Consider the following 15,212-nt stretch of genomic DNA (forward strand, 5'->3'; position numbering starts at 1 on the left):
ATGCAAAACGAGGAGGTAGCCAGTTCTCCAAAGCAGTTCATTAGAGATTGAGGTATAAAGAAAACACTTATACTGCTGAGAACATATTAACTCAGTGGTGTGAGGCTGTAGTGAGGAGCATCCGAGCCATTCTTACATGACCAACATGATGACACCGAGTGATGTTGGCGCTTCTGAGGAGGGGAAAAGTGTCGGTTGGTGTTTTTTCTCGAGGTTCATAAAATAAACCCGAAACTGGAGTGACACTGGCTCGGCGTCGAAGTACTGGGGGCTCGGTCTCTCCTCCCCCACTGGCTCGGCAACATGACTACGGAGCTCCGCGCTTCAAAGCAGCACCCAGGCGAGTACTAAATAATTTATATGTATATACATGTATATATTTTTTTTATTCTTTTTTTTTTTATTCTGCTCTCCAAATTTAGGTCCGTGTTGAGGTTGTGGCTTCTCTCTCTAGTCCACCATCGGGGCCCGTGCAGGCGGCGTCATGCGCAGCCAGCGAACGCTCGGTAGTCGCAGCGAGAGCCTCGGACCGAGAGACCGTAAATTATTCATCAAAGCAACGATCTCATAACGCGCTGTGGGTCATTAGGGCGGCAAAAAACTAACACACAGAGTCTCGGTTAGAGTCAAAACTACCAGACAAGCACGTCTGTTACGAGCTTCTGCGGGTGAATTCAGCGTCCCACCGTGTGAAGAGGCCGCTTCCAGCTCCCCCTTCCCCGTCCAGGCTCTGGCTCTCTGCGTGGAGGAATGCACACGGGAGGTTTTTTTTCCTCCCGACAGCGCGGATAAAACGACGCCCTACAACCGGGGGAAACTCGGCGTGGGTCTCTTCTCCACGTCCTTTACTCCGTTGTCGTTGCAGCAGTTTACTCTGGGAAAATTGAAACGTTCATAGAAACATTAAGGTGTGCGCTCTCGTAGGCGCGTGTTACTCGGGCTGCAGCTCCTCGAGCCGCTCTTATCCGACTGAGAAAAAAATGGACCCACTTCCGCTCAAGAGAGGTAGGTAGGGAGGGAGGGAGGGAGGGCTCGTGCCTGATAGTGAGGGATGGGGTGTGTGCGCGTGCTCGTGTAAAGTTCTCATGCGTAAAGTTGAAGGAAATTGAATAAAGTTCTTATGCGTAACGTTAAAAGGGAATTTAAATTTCATGAAATAGGATAAAAGCCAGACTCATTAATTGTATTTGATTTAGCGTTCCCACAGGAGATCACCCCTACAACACACACAGCTAATTATGATTGATGTTCATACAGTACACACAGGGAATACTGAATCCTGACCCTCCAGCTGGTGCATTTAGGTTGGCTCACTGAAGACTCGGTATATGCCTGTTTTCTTTATTTGTAAGTTGTGATGTTAAGTGAAGGATAAAATGTAAAAATGTGTTAAAATTCTGCACTGGAGGGGAGCCATGGAAAAAATGAGACTTCAGTATCCAATTTGAATAATAGGCCACTGAATTTCAAACCTTATTGTTTTATTAATTTTCAATTATGAAAAGAAATTAATATTACGGCATAACTATAAATCCCTGTAGGGATATACAGCATATAAACATCAGACAATATTAAAAGCATTAACAAAGTAAACTATCCATTTAGATATTACTTTTTCTTTTTTTTTCACATTTCAAAGCTTGATTTGGAACCTCAAATTCACTGTGCATGCATCTGATTTCCTGAACTCTGAAAACCTAAAATAGCACCAATTAAGCTGTTCAAAAATACATCCATGTTTCTCATATTTGATGCACAGCTTGCAGCATAAAGGAGTAAACAGCAGTTTCCGACAAACACATTGTTAAAGTATTCATGCACTTGTTAGAGTCCTGGGTTATGGAAGAGTATTGATCTGCTGTGGTTCTTCCTTCTCTCTCTCTCCTCACTCCTTTTCAAAAGGACCTTGCAGAAGGCACAGCTCATTTCAAAAAGCTCTCAAGTTATGATTCACCAGCACAGGCCTTTAAAATGAGCTTTTGAATGAATAAGTGATGAAGGAGGGATGAATTTTGCATCGACTCATCTTTCCACTGTCACTCCACAAGTTGCATCAGTCTCTGTGTTTATCATCTTGCGTCTTGAAAGCGCATGATTAGGCCACACCATTAGCACATATCACACGTCATGTTATTTACATGTGTGGAAGCATCATGTCTGTGTTGGCTGGCTGATGAAAGGAGAATTAATTAATAGGTGATTCACTTTGGAGAGGGCGTTTATTTATAAGCCTGACAGATCACCTAATTGTTGAATGTCATATACTCACATCCATCACATCCACATTGTGCACTCTATATACTGTTAGCAATCATTTCCATACAATCTGTTGCAGTAAAGAAAGAGCTGTTAATTACTACAATCATTGGCAAAAATCTCCTTTGGCCTTTCTTGTTGTTTATCAATGCAAAGCCAATCCAACACTATTTCTGATAAAAACCTATGTGGGCTCTCCCTATGTTAAATAATACAGGTGGACTGCACTAATCTTTTTTAGGCTTTTTCATTCTTATGAGCTCTGGAGAGTTTGTCTTTTCCTTCTTACACTTCTTGCACACAGATTAAAAAAAAAAAAAAAGAGTAATGGATAGATCTTGTGTTGAGATTATTTTCTAAGATCAAGAATGAACTCTGAACCTCAGCTTCTATGCAAACATGGGTGAGAAGTCCTTGAAGTGCAAAGAAAAAATGGAAATTTGATGAAAACTAGGCAAACGTCATGATGAAAATCACATGGTATGAATGAAAGGTCATGAAAAATTACTAAATGGATCTTGTGTTCAGATTGTTTCCTCAATCAACCTTTTTTAATTTATTTTATTTATACAACACCCTGCTTCAAAACCTGTCCACTACTTTTGGTTGAAATAATAGGCTGAAGGCATTTGAATAACCTTTGGGCTGTAACTCATAGACCCTAATGAGGATGAAGCGAGGTCAACTACAAAAACATAAGTTACACGAGTATTTGTAAGAAAGCAGCTGGTGCAGCAGAGGAATTAAAAGAAGGGTGAAAGCTGTATGGTTTAGCAGTTATCTAAATGAGATCATATGAGACACTTAACAAACTGAATTTGACAAAGTTCACAAATGTTACCCCATTTATCTTGGGGTTAAAGGAAAGAACAACAGTGACCCAGGTCTGATTTACAGCAACCTCGCAAGGTGATTAAAGTAAGCATGGACAGATAAAAGGATGAATGGCTTGCAAACATGCCAGAGGTTATGTTGATATGTCAAAGTGAGAAAACACTACTCCTGATGGAAGAGCCCATGGAGCTTTGTGTTTCACACAGGCCTTTCCTAAAGCCACCGTAGAGTACGCACGCAAGATAATGAATGAATGAATGAGTGTGTTAATTACAATTCTTAAAGTCTGAGGAATCATGGTCAGATGACACATGCAACAGTAGACCTGAGATGACACAGGCCCAAAAGTGGAGGGAAGTTAAGGTTACTGAGCCTCCAGGAAGGGGGAAACATGGTTTAGAGAAAAACAAATCACACAAATGGTTCAGTGTTAGGATTATCTCTATCCTTGGATGACACGAACTTTGACGTCAGTTTGCCCAATATGGTCTTTTTCCATTATTTACAGCATATCATCTGACTAAATGGTGAAAAGCCCATTGACAATGTTAACATGAAAGAACATCTTAACAGACATTCATGTATCCAGACCACGTGAAGGTCGACCGGGGCTTTTTTTCACTCTAACTTCCCCCGGAGCTCGCCTCGCAGGATCATCTCACAGATTGTGGCGATAGAAGGGAAAACAGATGATCTGCAGTGTTTCGCTGAATGTATGCTGCAGAAGGTTCCAACTAATTGCCAGGCAGAGAAAGGGGGGTTGGGGAGGGTAACAGTAGAAAGTGATGAACTATGCAATGACTCAAACCTCCAGTCCATCTGTCTATCCACCATACCTATGTCTCGAACAGTTGTCTCTCATTTCTATTAGGTCATCTCAAACTTGTAGGTCACTTTACAAATGTCTTTAGAATGGAGTTGAAAGTTCTGAACCTATTTCTGGTCCATAAACAGACCTCAAGCTGAAAAGTGATTTCTCTACTCTAAGAAATTGAGTCACATAATCAGATAGACACTATAGTAAAATTATAAATGCTTTGATTTTGATAAATATCACCCTCTGTTGGAGTAAAAATGTGAAAAGAGCTAAAGAGGAGCTGCTGCTACTACAGCTGTCTAGGTCTATTTTCTTCTGCTGTGCTCCCACCAGCATCTTTTGAATAGTATTCACAATTCATTAACATGCCTGACGTTCTTATCAACAACCATGCCTACTTATTCTTCTTACCACAGTCCAGTACTCCCCCCTGGTGGTGAAGTTGCTGTGTAACACCTGCACGCAAGGCTTATAATGACTGTAAATGACATACTTTGTGTTTCAGTGCCATGTGTAAGATATGGAAGAGGAGAGGCATATATAGTCTATACCTTTAATATCTGTCCACATGAAATTAGAAAGTGCATTTGAGCCAACAAATTTTTTTTTAATGTGAACATGTGTTTGTTACAATGACTACAATGGAGTTATTTCAGACATATTTTCTCACAGCTTCAAAAAGGCATGAGGAGCACAGGCCTGATTCACATGGACCTTAAACCAGATAACACTGGCCAGTGACGTGTGGTTTCTTGGTTGTCATGGCAACTGTATATATGTGTGTGACCTGAACCCTGAATGTTGTGTATGCTGTCAGTGCGCTATCTGTAGATGTTATTATATTTTGTTGTTTGTGTCCATGCAGCTACTGTAATTTCATTTAAGAGGCTGGAGAGGTCAGCTAAACATAAAACAAGAAAAACTTACCATGAAGAAGTACAATCATTTGTCAAAAACTAACTGCGATGCCAAATCAGGCATTTTAATTGTCAGGATTTTCAGTGATGTGCATCATTGGGCCAGCAGGTAAATCACTGTCATATTTATAAACCAACACGACAAAATGCTTCACACCTTCAACTTTGATTAATAAGGCGGTGGATCAAGCTTTTCAAATCTGTTCCAGGCACTGATAACTGATACCTCCTTCAGGATAGTTATTAAACTGTTTGCCATTACAGCAGACATGCAGTAACATTACTTCATGACACCAACAGACAGGTGTTATGAGAGTTTTGCAATATTAAAAGAAACATATCTGGAAAAGGTAAAAGTAAAAGCTGAGGGAATAGATACATGGTTTATACCACTAACCAGATGGTCATTGGTCTGGAAACATTATGATGTGATATTGAGTTTCCTGGAACGTGTTCGCAGACACTAGGGAAATAATGTCAAGACTACAGGGGAATATCTGGCGACATCACATGCATACTATCCCTTATATGAAAAAACAATACAGAGCCAAACCTTTTGAAGCAGAACAGCAGTTTTATAAAAACATCATACAAAGGAAATGCAAATTTGCAGCTCTTGAACTGGCAACAATTGAGTTTTTGACAATCCCTAATCCCTAAATCAGTAACATAATACTGTCAAAGACTTAACACCATTATAAATATATACCTATTTACACTCAGATGATATTTACAATTAAGTAAACAAAATCTTTAATACTTTGTAACAACGACAAATATAACCTGGACATCCCCCACAGTTATTTTTTTTAATAGTAAATCACATAAACACTGAGTGACATAAATCAAAGACAAATTATCTTAAGGAACACCTCAGGAAATGACAAGGAATCAACAAAACTCCTTTAACATATTTTTTTAAAGAAACTGAACACAGATAAATTATTAGATTTGTAAAAAAAACAAAAAAACATAAAACAAAGTGTTAAGTTCTGGCGTCAGTCTTTGGTGGTGATCTTCTGATTTTTCTGCTTCTTAAGTCAAAAGCTAAATTGAAATAGCACCATTGAGTGGTGAACGTACAGCCAACAGAAATGCATCATTTTCCTGATTTCATAAAACTGGGAGTTTTCCCCCCAGTCAACTGATGTCTCTGGAACTTAAACAGTTTGAGGGTGAAGGAAGGTAAGTCCTGGGACTGCAAAGAGTGTGTGTGGGTGGGTGGGGGGGTAACAGTTCTAGTGCGTCCATACCTCATTGGCCCACAAATGATTGTGTCGGAGCCAACGTCGAGCAGAGGGAATGTCAAGTGTGAATACCTGCTCCTGTAAAGAGTTAACTGCTGTGTAGTGAACAATGAGTTTGGGCTGAGGGATGCATGCTGCAGAGAGGAGACGGCTACCAGCAGAGAGGTATTCACTCTCACAGCTTTGGGTCCTGGAGGGGGAGGAAGCAGGACTGTCACGTACATGCAGATCACATGATGCAAACAGGGCTCACACACACACACACACACACACACACACACACACACACACACACGTTACGTTACCTTTTGAGAGTAATGTTGAGGCAGGAAGTAGTGTTTTCTGGAGGGTGTAAAATGGCTGTTGCGTTGACTGTAATGAACATTTCGAAGGCTAGAGCCAGCTCAACCTCCCCCAGTCGACAGGGGACGATCAGTGTCATGAAACCAGAGGGAGCTGATACACCTGCGTAGTATCCCGCACTCAGAGAGTCTGGAGAACATCAATGAAGCCACAGAATCAACAGATGGAACAACAACACTGTGAGAATAACAGGTCATCTATTGTTGCTGGTAAATGTATTAATGAAGCTGCCGTTTAAGTCCAATAAACTTTACGATCCAAGATGAACAGCCAATAAAGTAGAAGCCGATACTTACGTCTGAAGACTTCTCGCGCTCGGAGCCACAAGTTCTGTTTCCCCAGTTTGTGTAATAGTATCTGTAGCACTGCTTGGTCCACTGCCAGGTTTTTTAAGAGCATGAAGTCCACTGTGTCTGAAGCGACAGGAAGTACCTGTCTGTCCACACACACTTGCAGGTGAGCGTTAAACAGAGGACTGTACCGTGAGATATCGATATTATCTGAGGAAAACAAAACACACACAATTACAGACATTAATCATCATACTGAAGCCTGCAGTCAATTTTTAACAGTGTGTTGAAGTGTGTCTACAATATCTTAAATGCACATCAATAGATATTACACCTCCAAAAAGGATATCTTTACAGTGACAACGCTAACAGGCTGATGTTAAGGATGTAACGATATATACCATTTTCACTGTATGAGTTGAGCTTAGTAACACATGCAAATTACCACTAAGCACAAGGTAAAGCTGAGTCTGATGCCAGTCCTGCTATTTTGAGAATAAACCACATTTAAGAGGAAATTTAAAGTTTGAGTTGATGATTGGGTCAATGAAAAGTTTCTACACTTCATCCTGTGGGAGACATGAATGTCTGTAATAAATGTGATGACAATCCACTCAATAGGTATAAAGACCTTTCACTTAAAACAAATGTGAATTTCATGGAGGCCTAGGAGATAAAATTATGCTCCAGATTTTTAACGATCTGGGCCCAGTCTGACATAATGTACATTTCACTTAACTTCAAAATATATAACAGTAAGTTTAAAAGAGTAAAAGATGACAGAACTGGGAACAGTGCTGGTTATGCTGGCTGACCATCTGGCTCTTTGATTCCAGGTAGGTTGCGGAGGACCTCCAGCGTGTCTCTATGAGAGGTTTTCTCTGCCAGACGCATCAGCACACGACTCCGGCTCTCCAGATCAGGAGGTTCACACGGCCAGGAGCTCGAACTCAGGAACCATTTGTTTTCTGGATAAACAGATGCATAGACTCCTAAAGCATTACTGATAGCAGGGATACTTAAATATACAATTCTTACAGGCCCACTCACCAAACCTCCACAACATCAACAGTCCAGTTAAGGTACATTACATAATATTTCAGTATAAAAACTCCACAGCTCAGTACATGAGAAGCATTTCTGTACTAATGAGACAAGTGACACCTGTGTTGGGTCTCCAAGCCTTTAAATTGGGTATAAAAATGTGTGATAGCACACTAGAGTGTTCATTAGTAAATCTGCTGCAGCATGAGTTAACTGTGTTCATCATTAAAAATGTCTGATTTTACAGTTTTTCTGCTGGAGGTGATATAATGACATCAACTTGTTCAATTTTGTGGTTCTTCCATGTTTTTGGGATAGCTTTGGTCAAAGGGGGCATGTTTGTAGTGGCATTTTATGTTACCACTCTTCATTATGGCCACTGCTTTATTGCAAATCAAGCACACATGGTTTTGTGCTTGCCTCGGGCAAAATGAACAGGTATTTCTCAGTCCACTAATCCTTACATGCAGTTTTCAAGGTCAACCTTTTTTTCCCCTCTCTCTTTTTTTGTTCGCATCAGCTCGTTTTGAACAACCCAGTCCAGATTAAATTGTTATTCAGTCCAGATCTGGACTAGAGTCCCCCCTATTGAGTATGTATGATTCATAGGATGTCCTATAAATAAAAAGAACTTGGTGGGCTGTAGTAATCAAATTAGCAGAATTTTAATTTATAGCAATGTTTCTGTTAATTGTGATTGAGCTACTTCAGTGTCCAACTCCACACTCCTAGTATATTTTCCATGATGTGTTTGTATTGTGTCTAGACTAGAACAAAGCTTTAATGTCCACAGAAGTCAAAATGTGCTTACGCGCCTGTATTTCAAGTATGGCATAACAATATCTTATTAAAAAAAACTTGCTTCACTCCCTTTTTCTTTTCCCAAAGGGCATTAAGCATAGCAGTAAAACGAATTTAACCGGTTTACGACAGCCATATTGTTTTTGATCATAAACAGAAACATTGGATATTTTAAAATGAGTGACCACAGCTGTTACCTTTCAGTGTGTTTAGAGCTCCCTCCAAGCTGCCACTAAGCAGGAAGAGCTCAGTCGCCACGGTGACCAGGTAGCAGCGTGATGCTCTATCCTCATTCCCAAACAAACCCTTCAGCGCTGAGTAGTCGACCTTTGAAACGGAAAGCACCTCCACCACCTTCCTACCCTACATTTACACACACAAACACACATATACACATACACACACACACAAATACAAGAGGTACGTTGTTTAAATGATTAGATCTGTAATTGTACAGTCAGTGTTTATACTTAGTATGGTACAGTAGAGCTGGTGATATGACCAAAATCTCATTCTCATTTAGGTCACAATGCCTATCCTGATAAAGCACATTTAAATTCAATGACTATATAGTTGCTGTAAAGAGAGCATTTTGCATCACAATAAAATAAATGATAGAGCATAATATGAGATGATAGACGTTTTTCTATTGCCACATGATGTATATAGTCATATTTCACAGCCCTATCATACAAAATAGTGCTAGTACTACAACTAAACTGTAGAGTAGCATTTGACTTTGTTGCCTTTCTGGAAGAAATGGTCCCAGATCCAGCTGCTAGCAACAAAGAGTGCTAGCAGAGTGTGAATGCAAATTAACCTAGAAACTGACAAGTGTAACTGGTCAAAAACATTATCTGTGGTTAACTGAGTAACAGTTAGCTGCATACCTAGTTAAAAGCACAGATGAATTATTTCCAGAGGCCACCTCCATCCAAAGAGTACCATAGTACAGCTGGCTACGTTAGTGAGTGATGACAGACAGAAGACAGGCACACAGACTGTATTTACCTTGGCCCACTGGTGTGTTTTGTGGTATCTTAACATAAGCGAGACTCCAATTCTGCCAAAGTAGCTCTTGATCAGGCTGTCTTCACCCTTACCCTGACACACTAAAAAATTATAATAATCAAACCTTTTTTCTTTTCAAATCACAAATGAATATGAACAGAGAACCATGACACAAATGCAGTTAAATTGTCTTCATCTAAAGTAACATGTTTTTAACCTGTCTCAGCGAAGGCAGCAAAAGGCAGTAACAGCTTGTCTTTGCTCTCAGACAGGAGCGATATGGCAACGCGACCGCTGATGTTCTCCATTTGGTTGGGAAGTTTGCAAGACTGGCAAATGAACTTGAAAACCTCACCCATCCGCCTCCAGTCCTCCTGCTTCGTGCAAAGCTGGCCGACAGAAAGCATAAAAACAAGCCTGAGAGTGCAACAACAAATTAAACCAAAAAAAAAAAGCCTAAAACATTTCATTCATGTGGATAAATTCAGAATAGTAATCTATGGAAGAAAAGAACTAACCTCGATCTCCACAATGGCCTGGGCTAACTTCAGGTACTCTGGAGAGGGTTGATTGGTGGACACTGATAAACTTTGATAACAAAGACAGAGACAGGCAGCTGCTTATACTGCTAAAAATCACACAGCAGAGACGGTAAATAACTACTTGAATAAAAAGCGATGCTCCAACTCACTTGTGGTTGCCAGACACTGAAACAGGTGAATTTGGATGGAGCACCTGCTGGAACTCAGGTGTGTTTTTTACACAGTCAAAGCAATCCAAACTCAGCACCAGTCCAGCACTGGCCATCTGTCAACACACAGAAGAAGAGAAACATTCATAAACACACAAAAACAAGATTCTGCAACGACACAGTAAGAGAAGTAAGTAGGAATTCAGATACCCTGAATGTGAGCCGCATGAGTTGAGGAACACAGCCCGTGAGACCCTTTTCTCTCACATGGTTGAAAAGTGCTAGCAGGAACTCATGGGTAGGCTAGAAATGAGAGAAAGGAGGATACATGTTGAAAATCTGTTTTCTTGTCCCAAAATGTACATACTCATGCTTTTAAGTGTGTTTTTATTCACACAAACCAACACTTTCATTACAGTCTTTCTCTGGCCATACAAAACAGAACATGCCCTGCCTCCTACTGGACTACAAGGTGTACTGCACCGTGACTTTATTGCTGACAGATGGATGAAAACCCAACTGACCACTATCTTGTGGGCAAAGCTGACGCTTAGGACTGAGAAGACATCAGACACCATGCCTGCTTTGAGCAGAGCCCAGAGGAGTGATAGAAGCACTGGCATAGAGAAATAAGCTCCTGGTGGGTTGTTCTGGTAGTAGCCTGTAAACACAGCTCCTGGAGATAAAATGAAATGGGCAGGAGGACCGAGGAGAGAGAGAGAGTGAGAGAGAGTGAGAGAAGCCACATGATGTAGAAAAAATAAAAAAAGATTAAGACATTCACAAGAAACACTGCATGAACTGTGACTGGTCGGAGTTAATTAATTGGATACAGTGAAAAAAAACGTACCTGCTTTCTGGAGGCACATTACATTTTTGGAGAACTGAGTCACTGTTTCAACACAGAACTGAAAGAGAAAAGAAAAAAATATTGGAATGACTCCACAGTTCTGAAATAAAGTGTGGAGTTACAGATCGGACACAGCAGAGGGTGATGTTGCCTCTGTGATCAACACAAATCACAGAGCTTTAATATGAAGCATTACTCCAATTTACAGTCCCAAATGCTAAAGAATTTACATTGACTATTATATTCAAATGTTAACTCATATTAATCTACTTTACTTGATGACAGAAAAGATACAGTTCTGTATAGCGTATCCAGCATATTCATAGTTTAGCAGTTCAGCATGCTGTTTGCAAGTTGAAAAAACTGCAGAATTTCTTTTTGAACCCACCTTCTCATCCCCCTCGATGGGGACGTGATGGAAGCGACACACCTTGAAACTGCAGGACAGCAATTCACTGAAGTAATGCCTGCAGTACTGGAGGTTGAGAGGAGGAAATGACTCTACAATCAACATCATGTTACTGATAGGAGAATAAACAAACACATCTCATGATAAATGCATCTTATTTTTGTATTTAGTCAAATATTGGTAATTTCCAACTAAATGTACTTGTGAGGAAATACACTCAAAATACTTTCACTTTTCATTGGATGAAACTAATAATCAATGTCATTTATATTCACTTTGAGTGTTACATATATCCTAACGCTGACTTGCATACTATCTTGTCCAAATCATGTTTTTGTTATTATTTTTTGGGAAAATGAAAGGGAAATCAGTACATCAATCATATCAGGAATATTCAATAATACTGCTTTCTTGTTTAAAGTTTAAATTTTGTTGTAATGCCCAAACCTTTTAAGCAATAGTTCTGTGCTACCGTGGGTTATACATACATGGTTTGTCTATATCTTATTGGGTTTGGTCAGATTCTGTTTGGAATAAGTAGAAGATGATAAAATCTGTTTTGAGGGAAGACAGTGATTGTTCTTTATTTAACTGAATACTTACAGTGGTAAATTTATGACGCCTGAATTCTGCCAGGTTTGCTGAGGTTGTGATCCGTGGGCCTGTGTGAAGAGCATCCAACATTGTGCTTAAAAGCAACTGTTCAAGATCTTACTCCACTTTAGGAAACTGAGTGACACCAGTTAAAATTGAAGTCGTTGTCTATACTGTTTTCAGTTTCACTCACCATTTCTTAAGGTCGTAACTGGAGGGATGCGATTTAGTGATGAGTTCATTGTCTGGTTCCTATTAAAAAGGACATAAACAATAATTATTGCAACATTCAAAACATTCGATTCGGCACAAGGAATGCTTTAACACAAAATGTATAAAAACTGGTACCTTTCTGGGCCTCCATTGACATGATTGTTGTTGGCATCAGACTGACTCTGTTCAAAAACACAAGACAGATTTAACATCATTGAGAGAACTTCTTGATATAATAACTGAACCTGTTTTGGTCAAGATCATTGACGCAAGAGAGACCCTGTGAATGCTTTGATTCTCTGCACAATACAGAGAAGTAAAGCTGTTTGGGAGCCTGGTGCCTTGCAGTAAAGTGCTGAAAGACAGTCCAGGGAAGTGTGGCACACTATATGACACAGCGAGTGCAGTGATAATACATTACCATGGTTTTGGTTTGCTTGTCTTTGGCGAGCCATGTATTGCTTTTGATTTTGAAAGAGGCGCTGCTACACTGAGGTCTCCACGGCCGACTTTCACTCTCCTCTGTAAAAGACACATATCAAAGAACACATTTTTTACGAGTTCTATATTGGTTGTAATATTGGATTCATGGAGTTCTGTCAAATAAAGATGACGTTTTCTTCCTTTGTAGATGATTATAACTTTTTGCATGTTGTGTTGTTGCTGATACTGATTCACATTATGAACCTTTGCTGTTCTTTTTTGTCTAGCCAGCCACTGGCTCCCATGAGCATCAACTAATGTTCATGTATTAAGTTAGAAACATCATTTTAAAAAGACTGGTACACTGGTCATACCTGTGATGTCTGGAGTGCAGAGAACATTTATATTAACTGGGTACACTCTGAAAAACAAAAATAAGAACTTTCATTTACAAAAGATTACACGTCATTTGTTTTATTGTAAGACTTGCTATGAAATATGAACCCTTACCTGTGTTCAGACTTCACTGATGAAGTCTCTGGCGGCAAGATTCTCACCACAGGTCTGGTTTTAGGGGCCTCGGTAACCCTTGTGGGACCCAGTTTCAGCACACTTTTCTGGGGCAGGTTGTAAAACAGATCTGGGTCATCCTGGATCACATTCACAAGCAGGACATCTTGTTCGTAAGCTGCACACTCATCCAAAATGCACGACTGAGTATCCCCAGCTGCCTCTGCTTCGGTTTCATGACTTTCACTGCCTGCTATCTCAGATGGACTTGATCCCTCTTCACTAGCAGAATCTAGCTGCCCATCATCACTGAAAGCTCCAGTGTCATCTTCATCACCGCTGGGAGAAGAGTGGGATTCTGTCAGAACATCCAAGGTCATTTCTTCCTTCATTTGAGGATCTGAGGGAACTCGCTCCGATGTGCTGCTACCCTGTGCCTCGTCATCTTCATGATCTGTTTCATCCTGACTCTCGTCTTCACTACCATCATCTACATCTTCATCACTGCTGGAAGAAGACTGGAGTTCCCTCAGAGTTTCATGAGTAAGAATTTTGAAGTGTGACGATACTGTTTTGAAATCAGCACCGTGTTTAAGATCATTGTTGCATCTTGAACTGCTGCCATTCACAATTTGTGCATTGTGATGTCCACAGAACATTTTTTGTCTGTCCGTATCGTCGCTTATCTCCTTCTCCTTCTCCCCCTCCCCCTCCCCCTCTTCTTCTTCTTCATCGTCTGAGCATGGTTTGTGTGGTCGGAAGCTTGTTCGTGACTGCCGCGTGCGGTGTGGTGATGTGACAGGAGACAGCAGTGGTGGAAGCAACATGCTCAAGTCAGTTCCCACGCACTGTTCAGTGGGAACATTTTGGTTCCTGGGGCTTGTAAAATAATAAGGCTCGAGTTTTGGTGGGCTCCTGTATGTGAGAATATCTCCATCGCTATCTCGCTCCTCTTGAGGGAGGAGGAGGGAGGAATCACATGAATGAAGGGAGTCTGAGTTGTGTGAAAGAGCACTAGATGAACAACCCATTTGGGTTTCTGCTCTGGAGAACAATGGGTTTTTTAGCATTCTAACAATATATTTGGTTGAGGAAGAAGATGATGTTGGTGATGCACATGTAGAATGAGCATCAGGCAACTCGACACCTTTGACTTTGTTTAGCAGAGAAGACGAAGGTGGGAGGGAGAATGGCGTGACTGAGAGGCCGCTCAATCCACCATGTGGGAATCGAGATGACATGGGAGACAAAGTGGCAGTTTCCCAGTCACTCTGGCTGAACGCTGAGGGGGAAGGGGTAGACATGGAGCTGTCAGTTTCAGGTCTAATAGCAGGCGAAGATGGGGCTGAGACAGTTACAGAACGAGACTCCCTTTGGTGACAAGGGGTGGAAAGTGTAGCAATGTCTGACAGGCGACTGGCCAGTGATTCTTTCCTAAAGAGAGGTGCAATCTCCATGTTCTTGCTGGCCAGACAGTGTGAAGACATCGTACCATGTCCGTCCCCACATTCTCCATCCTCTTGTCTTCCACCATCTTCTCCTTTCTCCTCGTTTTGATGAGAGACCTGGTTGATTGAGCTGTCTGTAGCTGCATTTGGGAGCCGTATGTTAGTATGGTTGATGGTTGAACTTTGCAGTTTTTGATTTACTGGGGAGCAGCTGTTATCTCTAGTTGATGGATCAATAGGCTTTGCTGGCCAGGCTGTGGTACCAGCGGCTGCTACAACGGTTGGACGACTGTTCGAGAAGGGCCAAGACACATATGTGCGTGCACAAGAAAAATTTGTTTTTCTCGAATAGACCCTCACTCTCTGGCAGGTTAATGACTCAAGTTCATCTGTGTCCAATTCATTCCTTTGACAGAACCGCTTTGATGACATATGTGCTGCATCACTTTTTATGGGATCGCCTATCTCACCACAAGGTTTCTTGTGGTTATCTT

Source organism: Scomber japonicus, chromosome 15 (genome assembly GCF_027409825.1).
Source record: "Scomber japonicus isolate fScoJap1 chromosome 15, fScoJap1.pri, whole genome shotgun sequence".
Lineage (NCBI taxonomy): Eukaryota > Metazoa > Chordata > Actinopteri > Scombriformes > Scombridae > Scomber > Scomber japonicus.